The 14,422-nt window shown below is 35.6% G+C and overlaps 2 long non-coding RNA genes across 2 annotated transcripts; one reads left to right on the forward strand and one right to left on the reverse strand.

Moving 5' to 3' along the window:
• Window positions 1-1,296: 1,296 nt before the first annotated feature.
• Window positions 1,297-2,090, reverse strand: LOC135087426 (uncharacterized). Its single transcript, XR_010260811.1, has 2 exons — window positions 1,808-2,090; window positions 1,297-1,472 (listed from the first exon to the last, which is right to left on the reverse strand). It is a non-coding gene; the product is annotated as an uncharacterized LOC135087426 (long non-coding RNA).
• Window positions 2,091-5,283: 3,193 nt separating this feature from the next.
• Window positions 5,284-14,233, forward strand: LOC135087427 (uncharacterized). Its single transcript, XR_010260812.1, has 3 exons — window positions 5,284-5,351; window positions 5,655-5,710; window positions 13,717-14,233. It is a non-coding gene; the product is annotated as an uncharacterized LOC135087427 (long non-coding RNA).
• The last annotated feature ends 189 nt before the right edge of the window (window positions 14,234-14,422 follow it).

Here is a 14,422-nt window from a genome sequence, read left to right on the forward strand (position 1 = left end):
ATAACTAGCGGCCTCCCGCGACTTCGTACGGGTGGATCTCGTTTTACCCCCTTTACCGAAATTTCTTTCAGCCATCTCACTAACTTTTGTGTGTTATAAATTGTAGTTATTAATTAAATAAATAAATATTATTGGATATACAGGGTGGAATTTTGTAAAGCCACCTAGAGGGAAAGTTTTTTTTTATGCTAGACAAGGCAGGTATTTGACCGCAATCGCACCTGGTGTTAAGTGAGATGCAGTCTAGGATGGTACATATCAGTAAGTACTCATAATACTGTAAATAGAAAATGTTACTGAAAGAAAACATTTCTTTGTTTTTGAAAAGAAAGAGAACTGCATTGAAATTGAAAGATTTCGAAAATTGTCCACCATACCATACAATGTATTCTGTACATAAATAAAATAATTTAAGATTTCATGGTTTTCATTTCATTTGATTTATCAAGTTTGTTAAAGAGATTTCATCCTTATACTTAACCCTAACAATTGATGCAATAAAAATACAGGTTGTAATTTTTGATAGATTTCAGTTGGTTTGATTCTGGGTGTGGCAAGAAAATGTTTGTAAATCTTTGAATGTAGTTCTATTTCTTTTCAAAAATAAAGGAATGTTTTCTTTGAGAAAAAAGTTCTATCTACAATATTAAAAGTACTTTCCCTCCAGGTGGCATTATTAAATTCCACCCTGTATTGCGCCATCCAGTCTCAAAATAATTTTTAAAAATATAAAGAACAGGACTTACTAAAGTACTTACTCGTATTATTATGACATTTGTTGAAACTAAATGTGGTAAGTATTGCCTACTTACTACTAAATTAAGTTAGTGTTATAGTACTTCATTACACAAAGAAAACATCTCTAAGAAAAAATCTGGATATGAAAAACCTACACACAGCAAAATTCTAACAGTAAGAAGGATAAAAGTATTTACTTAATAATTTATTCAATGCATTTAGCTGCATACCATGCCTGTAAAAGTAAGATTTTATGCACAAGAGCCAAACAAACAAGTTTAAGCTTGTAAAGAACTTCCAAACCTATTAATATGTAGAATAAGTTCTTAAAAGTGACATAGTATTTAAAAGTTTTCATCTATTTTTATTTATGAAAATAGCCTTGTCTCCGTCTGTATCATTACCATCAAAATATTACTATTATCTTGAACTCCATTAACATTGATGATTGATTGATACTTTATTATAGTATATTTAGGTACTTAATTCAGTTGATAACATTCCTATATCATTTTTATCTCAACTTATTAGATATTTAATATTAATTAAAACCCAATGAATTTTAAAACACTCATTTATTAAGAAGGCTTATTTAAAGATAATAATCAATTTATGTTCAATTAAATATTTTGGAATTATGAACAGTTTACTTTTGTTTGTTAAGATTTTATTAATTTTCATTAAATATTGGTTTTCCGGGACACATTGTACATCATTATTGATCACTTTAACATCTGAAAAGTAAAATATATAACTTTAATTAAATTGATAGATATTGTGCTTACATTTTGTTGTAAACATTAAGGCTCAGTTGCATTACCTAACTTTGACTGTTACTTTAACGATAACTGGTGTTTTCTGAATGAAGTTTGATAGATTTTTGATGTTTGTTAAAGTAAGATGGTGCAACCCAGCCTTATAGTTAAACAATTCATCAAAACTGTACAATACTTTTAGAGTGCAAGAGTAAAAAACATTCATCCTCAAAAACTTTGACCTCTTAAATATTATTGAATAATTAATAGTGCCATCAATTATCAAACGTTTCATAGTTATCATCAAGCATTACCTTACGCTGCAATCACCATTCTCTTTATTTTACACAGGCAAAATATGCATAGAGTTAACGTAACAGTATCACATTAAAAACTCAGATATTGTTGCAATATTGTACAAGGCTTCTGTTACTATTATTTTTAAGATCACTTGTTTCAGCTATAGATTATTTCTTTGAGATATGTATGTAAGTAACTATTCTTATTAATTTCATTCGAACAAAACAACACCAACCAAATCAAAACAAACTTTTGTTTGACAGTTTGTCAAGAGGGGGGGTGTAGGGACCATAGATTAGAGAGTGATAGGATGTTTCGTTCGGAAATTTAATCAAAAGATTTTGAAACGTCAAAGGACAAAAATGTGACTTTTAACCCGTGTAGCGCCCTTCTGTCAAATTTTGTTTTGTACGACTGAAAAATTAAGGTCTCTCGAAAGTAGGTAAAAGTGAAGCAGGCATAATTTACTTTTATCTTTATGAGATAAAAATAATAATTTTTTAGCGTTGTGAATGTCATCATCATGTTTTAAAAAAAAAACTTCTATTATGGACCGAACGAAAAGCGAAATTTTGAACAGCGTTTTTTTTTCACAACTTCTATTTTTTTAATTCATATTGATAGGTTACGTCACACTATGGATCGAAATTGCGATTTATGGACATAGCGATATTTTTCATAATTTCTATTTGAAAAAAATACCTATCGATACGTTACGTTATTCTGATGAATATTATGTCGTTAGATTTTCTCTAAAACCAATAGTTTGGTTGGAAAAAAATATTTTCCATTTTCGTTGTATGGAATGAAATGGCTTGTTGACTATAATCCTACACTATCAGCGTGCGCCTAAAGTTGCCCGTTCACAAGTTATGTAGTTCTGAAAAATGAAAAAAAGTTAGTAAAAGTGACTTTTTTTGGAATATCTTTAAAGATTCAACGAAAATATAAAGATTCCATACGTTAACAATTTAAATTAACCTTAAATTATAGGTGTACCAGAATCTCATGGCAAATGGGGAAAATAAACTTTGTTGAGTGCAATACTGGGGAAATTGGATTAAACGATCTTGATACTGTTTATTTTTTATTTATGACTAATATTAATGAACATGAAGTACGAATGCCTACCTATACATTTTATGTATGTGTATGAAGAATGTTGTTATACATCGTGTTTTTAACATAGGAACATGTCTTGAAAAATATGTAAACCGTATATTGCTGTAAATAATTTTATTAAGTATCATACTTAAAGGCACGGGGTCTCTATCAAAAGGAACTCTAGAGGTGGAATCTCCATTGGCGTGGGTTAGCGGGCAAGGAGATAATATTATGTTAGATGGTTGACAATCACTTTCCCTACAATTTAACGTTCCACCAAACTCAATACGCTTTCCAAGATAACCTCGTAGCCGCTTGCTCACACTTGACATGACACAACGGATTGACAGTTAACTTTTTTGCGCATCAGTCGGTGTTACGTTTAGGAATCGCAAACCTTCCGTTCTACAGATTTATACAGATACCATAATATTAAGATTGTTACTATTAATCATCAATAATAATTTGCAGCATCTGTGTCCGGCGCCAACATACCTAAAACTTATCACTTCATTCAGAACTAGAAAACGATTCTAAAAACTCCACTTGCATTTCTTGTTCTCCAAATAGATGATCAAGTTAAAGAGGTATTAATATAATATAAATCGCTTTTTCAGCATTTCAATTACTCAAACTTGCTTGATGAAATCTTTTTCAATTTTCTTTACATGGTCATAACATTTTCACCATTCCTCTGCACCAATGCATGAAATACACCTGAAAACCCCGATAAAGCAGCTATTAGGTAAGAATAATATAAAAATAAACATAACCCTCCTTCTGACACAGTTAGGTAATAAACTAAATGTAGGTAAGTATCAAAACATTTCACTCCAACTTTCTGTCAACTCAACGACGCGCTTTAAAATCAAAGATTGACTTTGAATTATGCCTTATTTTACAATACACTTTGAAAACAATATGACTTGCTTGAGTTTTTTCGTCTTTTTCACAAAAATAACAAATAGGCATGAAGAGATTACAAAATTTCTGCAGCGGCTGACAGATCTCGTGATTTACTTTGACAGATGACAATAAAGCCATAGACAATGGCCATATGAAAAACACACTTTTCCAATATTTTTGTTTGCCATGAGATTCTGGTACACCTATACTGACATATTTGATATTTAACTCATATTTTGGAACCTTGTAACTTCTGAACGGGCAACTTTGGACGCGCGCTGATAGTTTAGGATTATAATCAACAAGCCATAGGCTTAGTCGAAATCGACCACTTTAAGTTTCATTCCATACAACGAAAATGGAAAATATTTTTTTCCAGCCAAACTATTGATTTTAGAGAAAAACTTTTAACGACATTTATTCATCAGAATAACGTAAGTTACGTTCGATAAGTATTTTTTTCAAATATAAATTGTGAAAGAAAAATATCAATACGTCCATAAATCGCTATTTCGATCCATAGTACGTCTTACTGATTAATTAATGTCATTATCCCCTCAAGGATCAATAAGACCGGCGGCGGCTGCGCTGTTCATTACTTACAGTCATATAGATGAACTAATTTAAACTGAACCGTGTCACCAAACACATTGACAGGGGGGCGCCACCATCATTTCAACTATATAGTTTCCAACGTGGCAAAAATCGGAACCAGCGATTCGGTATTGACGGTGGTGGCGCCCCCCTGTCACTGTCACGGGTGGGACAGTTCGTTTTAATTTATGTATATTATGTTACTTCAGTTATTAATAATAATTACCGACAGTCGAGGTAAAAGTTAGAAAGTAATCACATTAATTTATCACTTACAAATATCTTAATAGAGAACACCGGCTCGTGTACAGCGTGTACAGCAACACATTTTGAACGTTTTGATATCTTAATATATTAATATACATTAGTATAATGAGATTGGAATGTTTAAAATTTAAACGAACTGTTTAAAATTTAATAAATAGGTTTAGATGCGGCGGGGGTGGACCTTGGGCCAACCCTAAGCAGTTTATTTAATTTTATCATACGTGAATGATTTCTTTAATCACATTTACCAAATTATTCATAATAACCGATTGTTATTAATAATTATTTTTCTATCATAATTAATCATCATAATCAAATCAGATTAAATAAAATCTGAGTTGCGTTCTATATCCTTTAGAGCGCCATGGTCTTTTTTAAAATACAAAACGTTTAACATTTCCGTGCAATATTTCTTTGATAAAAATACTTATAGAAATGCTTTAGTTATTTTATGCGTATTTTTGCGATTTCCTAAAACCCTAAATCTTTATTTTCAAAACAGAAATATATTTTTTTACTGTTCCAGGCGAAATAGGTTGGTGACCAATAGGTTAAACACCACCAAACAAAAGTTGTCTATGGTCATAAGTTTTGTGGCCAAAAAAAGTTGAGTGAGACATTTCTTTCGCGCTCATTCACTTCCGCCTCCCTCTCGGTCGCAACTGTTTTGCATCTTGTTTCATCGCGGTAAGTTATGTGTAAATATTATTAAAATTATTATCCATAGGTTTGTCAAATAATAAAATACTATTGTACAAATCAATTTTGATGATATATCAACTTAATTGTTTCTTTTCAACGTTCCGTTAGTGTAGGCATCATTTTTGTTGAAGGGGACGCCATTGTAAAACAAATGAAATAATGTTAAACAAACAACTTTTTATGGTTTAAAACTTTTTAAAGTGTAATGATCGAAGTTTTAAGTGTATTTTAGGTTCTTCAGTGCCATAATTTGTGGTTCTTTAGTTCATTAAATGTGTATAATTGCAGTTTCACGATGCCCCGCTTCAACAACGATTCCACCACGGCCGTCTGCATCGCCACGGGTAAGTCATTTAAAGTCTTATTTGTTCTTCTTTCCATTATTTTCTGTTTAGGTCCTTTGGTTCGTTAAAAATATACTATGTTTGGCTTTGATGAATAGTTATGGACCGCCATTTTTCTTCTTTTATAATTGACATGGCAATGGTGTTGTAGGTAGTTCTTAACTGCAAATTTATAGGATTTCTCTATCGTTGTTTCTTTATTTTGAGTCTGTTCGTTAAGATCTAGCTTTTTCAAGTCAATAACTTCACACATTTCCTAAATATGGTTGACAAGGGCGTAGCCCCTTATTCTATTTGCCAAGTTATTTAAATTACCTACACCTACCTACAATCATGGACCTATAAAAAAAGGTCCATGCCTAACAGTAAATAGTTAATAACACGTAAGAAATCTTTATATTTTGAAACATGTCAATTCCACACAAGGTACTTGTATTAATAATGTCCTAACAGGCAAGTTATCATTTCATTGTTGATGAACATAAATTCACATTAACTATCAATAAAAGTTATTTAGATCTTCTTACTTTGAGATGGTTTTCATATGAATAGTTATGTAAAATAATTTTACACGTAGGATTATTTACTGTTGAAATTGGTGTTACATTAGGTATTTAAAATACACAAGTAAGCATAACTTTAGTTCTTATTATAAACAAAGCATTTATTGAATCACATCTAATTTAATTAATGTTTCAGTGTAGTTAAAATAATTGATTTGCTCTGAAATCAAATCAATAATAAGAACTTGATTGAATCCTTCTCAAATATTGGTAGGTAATATCAATGCAGTTTAAATATTATTTGAAAACCTTCAGATTTGCAATAGGATTATTTGCATTTGATACTACTTATATCCTGCGCTTGTTATATTTGTATTTATTTATCAATATTTTCAATTTAGTGTGTTGAATTCTGATTTGACATTCATCTTACTAGGTATAGGTACTTTTTTTTTAACTTGTATGAGTCTGGATCTGACCATATTAACTAGCCTTTTATAAATCAAGATTAATAATTATACTAATTATAATTTACTTACTTGAATAGTGGTATTAATAACATTTAATTTTTAAATTAAATTCAAATAGATGTGCACCAATTGATTGAAGTTATCAATATTCATCATGTTTGAAATTGGTCCTATACCTACTTAGATTATTAATCTGAGGTCCTATAATATTTTTCATTTTTACAGAAACATAAATTCTAAATTTCTTTTGATTCATATTATTACTAATTTAATTTAGGTATGTTTGATAAGCAGAAATTAGGTAGGTAGGTACCTACTTATTGTCTCAATGGGGTTAGGCAAGCCTGTTATTTGAATTTGCATTAGTTTTATTTTAGGAAATATTGTATCAATGCAATGCATTTTTAGGTAGGATTAGCCTAATAAAATTACTTGTTGTTATATGAACTTACTGCAAAATGGTACAGTTACAGTAAAATAGGTTAGTACTAATTTGTATAATCATTGATTTCCATCATTACATACCTTAACTGGTAGGCATTTGTTTTTAATACAATTTACTGTTTTCTTTAGTAATTTGGATACATTACCTACCTACTTATTAGGTAATGTTGTTGTTCAATTATAATAAAATTTCAAACTTTTGTTTCCATTAAACTTCTTATTACTATTAGCACTAGCTGCTATTAATTGTATGAGTTTGGATTTTCGGTTTAGGTAGGTCTCTATAGGTAGGTATATGTACTTTTAAATTTAATTTCTTTTATTTATTAGTAAAAAACAAACTTTATTTCAATTACCAAAACAATAAAAGTAATTAATCAGGTAGGCATTGTAAAATGTATCATTTGTTCATTGCATAACCATTTATGACTGAATATGAATTTATTGACGATTTATTTTCAGAAAATTTGTTGGCACTATAGTTTGTCATTTTGTTTTCTGTGTGTACCTCAAAATTAGCATGATTGATATTGCTTAAGGTGATGTTCTAAGGCCTTGTCAAAATGCTTTAGATATTTTAGCGGAGTGTTAGAAGATAATGAAACCACCTGCATTTCGTATTTCGAAGCAAATTACTTTCTTTTAAATTATGTATTCGTAATGCATAATAAGCGCGACTTCATTGTCAATCAGACTATTATTAATTATTAATTTCTGGTAAAGGATTGTCCCATCAAGGCGATGCACGGTATAAAGGTAATAATGCACAGTGTGTAGCCATGTCAGCATGTGCATCCGCTTTGTCAGTTATTAAAAATCGGGCCGTGTTTGATGTTGCGGATATCAATACTATTCTTCAGTACGGTGATTTACTTTACTTGCAGTGTAAACCTCGGGACCACGTTTTCTTATTACCAGACGAATTGCCAAATGATTACCGAGTAGGGAACTTCGCGGTTAAAATTAATGCAATGGAACCCAACTGGATTGAAAACGGGCTTTTTCCAGCTTCACTGCGCGATGTTGATGTTGCAACATTGCAGTTAGTTCATATTTTGCGCGACCGTGTATTCACTCGCGAACGTAACGATACTCGGGATAGTTACTTGTTCACCGGGAACAATTATACGGTTTCATTTTGGAAATTTGGCAACAAATTTTATTTATTTAATAGCCATGCGGTTGGCATCAATAATAAATTTAATCATCGGGACGAAACTCAAAATAAGGCGCGTTTGTTTTGTTGCCAAAATTTAGAAGATCTCGCAAAATTACTGTTCATAGGACATGCGTATACCTCGGCGCAATATTCTATACATAAATTAACTGTAGTAAATTTTGCGCTAAACTTAGATCCCGTCGTCCCACTCGAGCCACGCGACGCGAAATTAACAACGTTGAAACCTGTCGTAGTCCTTGAAAAAGTTGAGTTAGAATCAATAGACATTGCACCGGTGCAATCAACCAAACGAGGTCGACCCAAAAAAAAGAGATCATCTAAATCTAAAGTAGATTCTTCCGCACCGAAAAAATCTAAATTAATTAATGAAAAATTAAAACCAGTTGTGGTTCTTGAAAGAGTAGATTTAACTGCGTTAAAAATTGCCCATGATGCGAAACCTTTGCCCGTCAGCACTACACATTCTGATGTCAAATTGAAATTAAAGCCAGTCGTTGTAATTGATAGAGTTGATTTAAATAGCGGTCGGGTTAGTAACGTAACGTCAGCCAAAATTCTTAGACACCGAGAGGCTGTAAAACGTTATGCTACCCAGAACCCAACTATCCATAGGGACTCGGTAAAACGGTACTCACAAAAAAATCCCTCGGTTAATAGGGACGCGGTTAAACGATACACTGACAAAAATCCCTCCGTTAACAGGGATGCGGTTAAACGATACTCTGAAAACAATCCCTCCGTTCACAGGGACGCGGTTAAACGTTACACAGACAAAAATCCTACTATTCACAGAGACGCGGTAAAACGGTATTCGCAACAAAATCCGGAAGTTAATAAAGAAGCGTCACAACAATATAATGTAGTAAACAGAAATTTAGAACCCGCGTTGCGTAATTCCAATATTTTGATCGGGCAAAAACAAAACGACGACTTAGATTCCATTCAGACTCATTCTTTTAAAAAAATGTCTTTAAATGACAGTCACAGATGTCCTCAATGTCAGGCGCGAATTTTTGTTGAGGAAAAAGGTAGAGTCAAATGGTGTTGTGGTTCTGGAGCATATAATGTTCAAAATTTACCGCCGTTAACCGAAGAGTTCTATTCCCACCCAGCTTTCCTTCTAAGACCGCGAGCTTTCAATAATTTGTTTTCGTTTAGCGCATTAGGCGTTTCTCATGGTTTTCATCAACCAAATTCCGGTGTGTCTTTCTTAAAAATTCAGGGCCGAACTTACCATCGCGTTTTTGATTTAGCTTACACCGACACATATAATCCTATCGGTATGTACATTTACGACGAAAGGGAAAGGACAGCTGTAAGCCAAAATTTAGACATGGAGGTAGTTCGCTGCATTACCAATTTTATGCATAATGTTAGTCCGTACATAGATTGTTTTAAACGTTTAAGTCAGGAGCCTTCCGAGGAGGCACATTTGATATTTGAACCCACGTCGCGACGCTCCCATGGTAATATTTTAGGAGACATGCCAATCGGTTCGGAAATAGCCGCAATTCTGAGCACAGAACGCGAACGCTATATTCCTAAAGCTATAGTCATATGGCGCATAGGTGCTCGAAAACCGCACACTGTAGACATTTTACATCCGCTGTATGAAACTTTCCAATATCCTTTGCTGTATCCACACGGTAATCCCGGTTGGTTACCGAATAGACTCGATAACAACGGCGTAAAACTAACACAAAATAAATACGTCCGTTGTTTGTTGCTATCTGAGCCGCGGTTTTCAGAGTTGAGCAGACTTTCTGAGGAATGGATAGTAGATATGTTTTGTAGAATTTCAGAGGAACGACTTAGGTACATTTTTAACATGCAGAATCATTCCTCAGATGCTGCTCTTAGATCTGCTCCCCTTCAGGAAGTAGAAAACTCGGTAGAAATTAGTAACCAGATAGCAGCAGATGAAACCATACGGGGAGAGGGGGGTGTTGTGCCGGGACGTGTCTATCTGCCCAATACATTTACTGGAGGTCCACGGTATATGAAAACTAAATATATGGATGCGATTGCACTGGTCAATAGACTGGGCACTCCATCATACTTTTTAACGATGACATGCAATCCAAAGTGGCCCGAGATCCAACAATCTACTCCACAAGGACAAAGGCCTAATCCTTTAATTTGTGCGAGAGTTTTTAACTTGAAACTCGCACAACTTTTAAAAGACCTTAGAACTGGTGCTTGGTTTGGTAGATGTATGTATATTATGCATGTCATAGAGTTTCAAAAACGAGGACTGCCCCATGCCCACATTTGTTTTAGAATCGAAGGGGGTGGTCCCATACAAAATTTTGAAATCGATCAATTTGTAAGGGCAGATATCCCTCCTCCTTCTGAGGCAGGTGGTAGATTACGCAAGGCTGTGCTTGATCACATGATACACGGCCCATGTGGACCTCCACATAGAACAGATTTGCCATGTTGGGATACTGAAAAAATGAAATGCACAAAGTATTTCCCTAAATCTGAAACGGCTGTAACTTACTGCGATGACAAAGGTTTTGTTCATTTACGCCGTGATAGTAAAAACCAAGCCACCATTAAATTTAGAAATAGAGACATAACGGTTAGTGATTTGTGGGTCGTTCCGTACAATGCCGCTCTTCTCCTCAAGTATGACTGTCACATAAATTTATTAGCATATTCCGCACGCGCGATCGTCAAATATCTATTCAAATACATGACCAAAGGTCCTGACGAATCGCGCGTTACAGTCGTTCCTGATTCTGATAAAAATAACGAAATCGAGCAGTATGTCACCAAACGTTACCTTGGTTCTTGCGAAGCGACGTGGCGCATTTTAGAGTTTGACGTAACAGCTCGCGAACCGAACGTAAAGCAGCTCGCCGTACACCTTGAGGGCCAACAATCCATCTTTTTCAAGCCGGGAACCGAAGCAGATGCCGCGCGCCGCGCTCATTCGGACTTAATAACTTATTTTAAAAGGCCTCTCGGTGAACAGTTTGATAACATAACGTATTTAGATTTTTACGAGCGGTTTATTGTACATTCACGACGTCCCACCACAAAAAATGTAGAAATCTTTGAATTGAGCAATAATAAATTTTTGACAAGACGGCAAAGGGGCGAATTAGTATCGCGTTTATTCTGGGTCGCGCCAAACAGAGGTGAATTATTTTACTTGCGTCTACTTTTAGCGTCTCAGCCGTGTCGTAGTTACGACGATTTATATAAACTTGGTGGTCCATTGTGCAAAACTTTCCAGGAAGCTGCGAAAGCTCTCGGGATCGCGGACGATGAAGCGGAGTATGAGATTGCTATGCAGGAAGCATCTACATTTTTGACTGGACCACGGCTGCGTAGCTTTTTCGTACTCTTAGCTGTGAACGGGGTTAGGGTCGTTTCTTTGTGGGATAAGTACAAACATTTAATTGGTCAGGATTTTTTGCAGCGTTTATCCGATGACGCAGAAAAAGCGTACAAACTTTGTCTCGTCCAAATCGACCGGTTATTGCGTAAACATGGGACATCCCTTGTCGAGCAAGGGTTACCGGGCGTTATAGACGATTCGACCGAAGTAGGCCGCGAGCGCGTCGAATATAATCGCGACGAGTTAAACACGTTCGTGAGTAGCTGGCTACCAAAATTATCCCCCGACCAAAACCTCGTGTTTAGTTATATTCACACTCTCCTGAGTGACAGCGAGTTCCGAAACTCTAACAATACTGCCATTTTCATTGACGGGCCTGCCGGAACAGGTAAAACTTTGCTTTTAAATGTAATTACTGCACACGCACGCGGAAATTCAGGAATTGTCTTGTGTACGGCGAGTTCAGGTATCGCGGCGCAAAATTACGTAGGCGGCATTACGGCACATAGCATGTTTAAATTCCCCCTCAACCCCGTAGATGATCTTGGTTACTGGAGCATTACCAATGGTTCGCAGCGCGCTGAGCTTGTTCGACAAGCTGACGTTATTATTTACGACGAAGCCCCTATGGCTCACAAATATTTAATTCACCTGCTTGATAGGTCTCTCCGCGATTTGATGAAGTGTAACAGGCTTTTTGGTGGGAAAATCGTAATTTTCGCAGGAGATTTCCGTCAGATACCTCCTGTCGTAGTAAAAGCTAAAAGTAACTCTGACGTAATCAATTGTTCAGTCAAGTCCTCACCGATTTGGGAACAAATTAAAATTTTCAACTTGAGCACTTCCCAACGTAACAGAGACGACCCAGAGTATTCTGACTTTTTATTAAAACTGGGATCGAATCAATTGCCGGTTCAAACAGTAAAGGTGAATCGTTCAATTTTAAATTTAGTAGATTTAACTTCCCACCTTTCTTATGTTACAGATTTGAACGATTTAATAGATTTTGTTTTTTCACATGTTGTCATTGTTGAACCGGACACGTGTGCTGGTCGAGCAATACTCACCACACACAATCAAAACGTTAGGGAAATTAATTCCATAGTATTAGATAGAGTAGAGTCGGAACCGTTACACTTTTATTCAATCGATAAAGTCCTTTCCGATAACGCGGACGATATATTTTTAGGCGCGGACGCGTTAAATAAACTGCAGCCAAAGGGTGTTCCAGAACATGATCTAACACTAAAAGTAGGATGCGTGTGCATGATAATCCGCAATCTTAGTTTTTCAGACCGACTGGTCAATGGCACAAAAGTTATCGTCGTGAAAACTACGCCGCGCATAATAACCGTTCGCAAGCCAGGCGAAACAAACGAATTTTTGATTCCGCGTATCTTGTTTAAAGCTCCAATCGAACCGGACAGCCCCATCGAAATGACGCGACGGCAATTCCCCTTAGCTCTGTGTTATGCCATGACTGTTCATAAGAGTCAGGGGCAGACTATAAATCGGGTAGGCGTAGACTTGCGGTCGGACGTGTTCAGTCATGGCCAATTGTACGTAGCGTTAGGTCGGGTCCAAGAAAAATCGGATATCAAAATTTTAGTTTCGCGCGATAAATTAGTCGACGATAAACTTTTGCTTAATAATGTAGTGTACCCGCAGCTTCTTTAGATGACTTTTTTTATATATTTTTTTATTTTTACGCAGTTTCTCGGAAAGTGTAAATATAATTCACCTCATCAATCAATTGACAATTCTTTTGTGTAAATATATTTTAAAATCAATTAAAATCAAGCTGACACGCCTATACACGTGCATTATTTATTTATTTTTGCTTTTTTATATTCATTTCGCATGAATTCAAAATTTGGTGGTTTTTGTTTGGGCATGTTGGTTTTGTGTATATGAGTTATGCGTGTGTGGTGGTGTGAGTGGAGATAGTGAAGTATCGGGGGAATGGGCTATGTTAAATATCATCTCTACACTGTAGGGGTGGATCGGTATAGCGTCGTCACTTGGAGTATAAATCCATTTACATTGGTGTTTGATTTTAGAATAGGAGCTTTCTCGGTCAACCAAATTGAAGAAGAGATGTTATGATATCGCTGAAGGGCGAACTGAAGGATAGACGTGGACGACTGTTAGGGGGACACGCCAGCCTGTGGGCTGATGTTGCTGATGCTGTGGGAAACACCGGCGGACGTCTTGGGGAAGGTAACGACATCGAAGCGAAGAGTGTGGAGTTCGACAGCCGCATAGCTGCGGGCGTGAAGTTGAGGGGGAAGAGACCGGAGAGAAGATGCAGGGGTGACGAATCAAGGTAAGGTTAATAACCGCTTGATAATGTCCCACTTGTGCCAATTGAATGCCTCAGCGTCGACGGAATGTCAGGAAGTCTAGGTACAAGTACGAGTATGCCAATATAACAAACATATGCATGGTTCCGGAGGCAATGAGCAATGGGTGTGTTGATTTTTTGTTAGTTATATGCCGTTTTAAGCGTAACTGAACGGAATTGTTCTTACCAGCATATAATGGATATCGTATAATTGTCATTTTGTAAAAGTAAGCTTCAACCAAACCAACGCGTGCAAATCACCATCGCCGACGCGATCATAGGCGAATGACAGGTCGCACGACCAGTCATTGGCCTATGATCGCGCCGGCGATGGCAATCTGCACGCGTTGGTTTGGTTGAAGCTGAAATAATGTACAGGGGTAGCCTTTTTTTTCGCATTACTTGAATAAGCAATGCACGCT

The sequence above is a fragment of the Ostrinia nubilalis genome, assembly GCF_963855985.1.
Source record: "Ostrinia nubilalis chromosome W unlocalized genomic scaffold, ilOstNubi1.1 SUPER_W_unloc_7, whole genome shotgun sequence".
Lineage (NCBI taxonomy): Eukaryota > Metazoa > Arthropoda > Insecta > Lepidoptera > Crambidae > Ostrinia > Ostrinia nubilalis.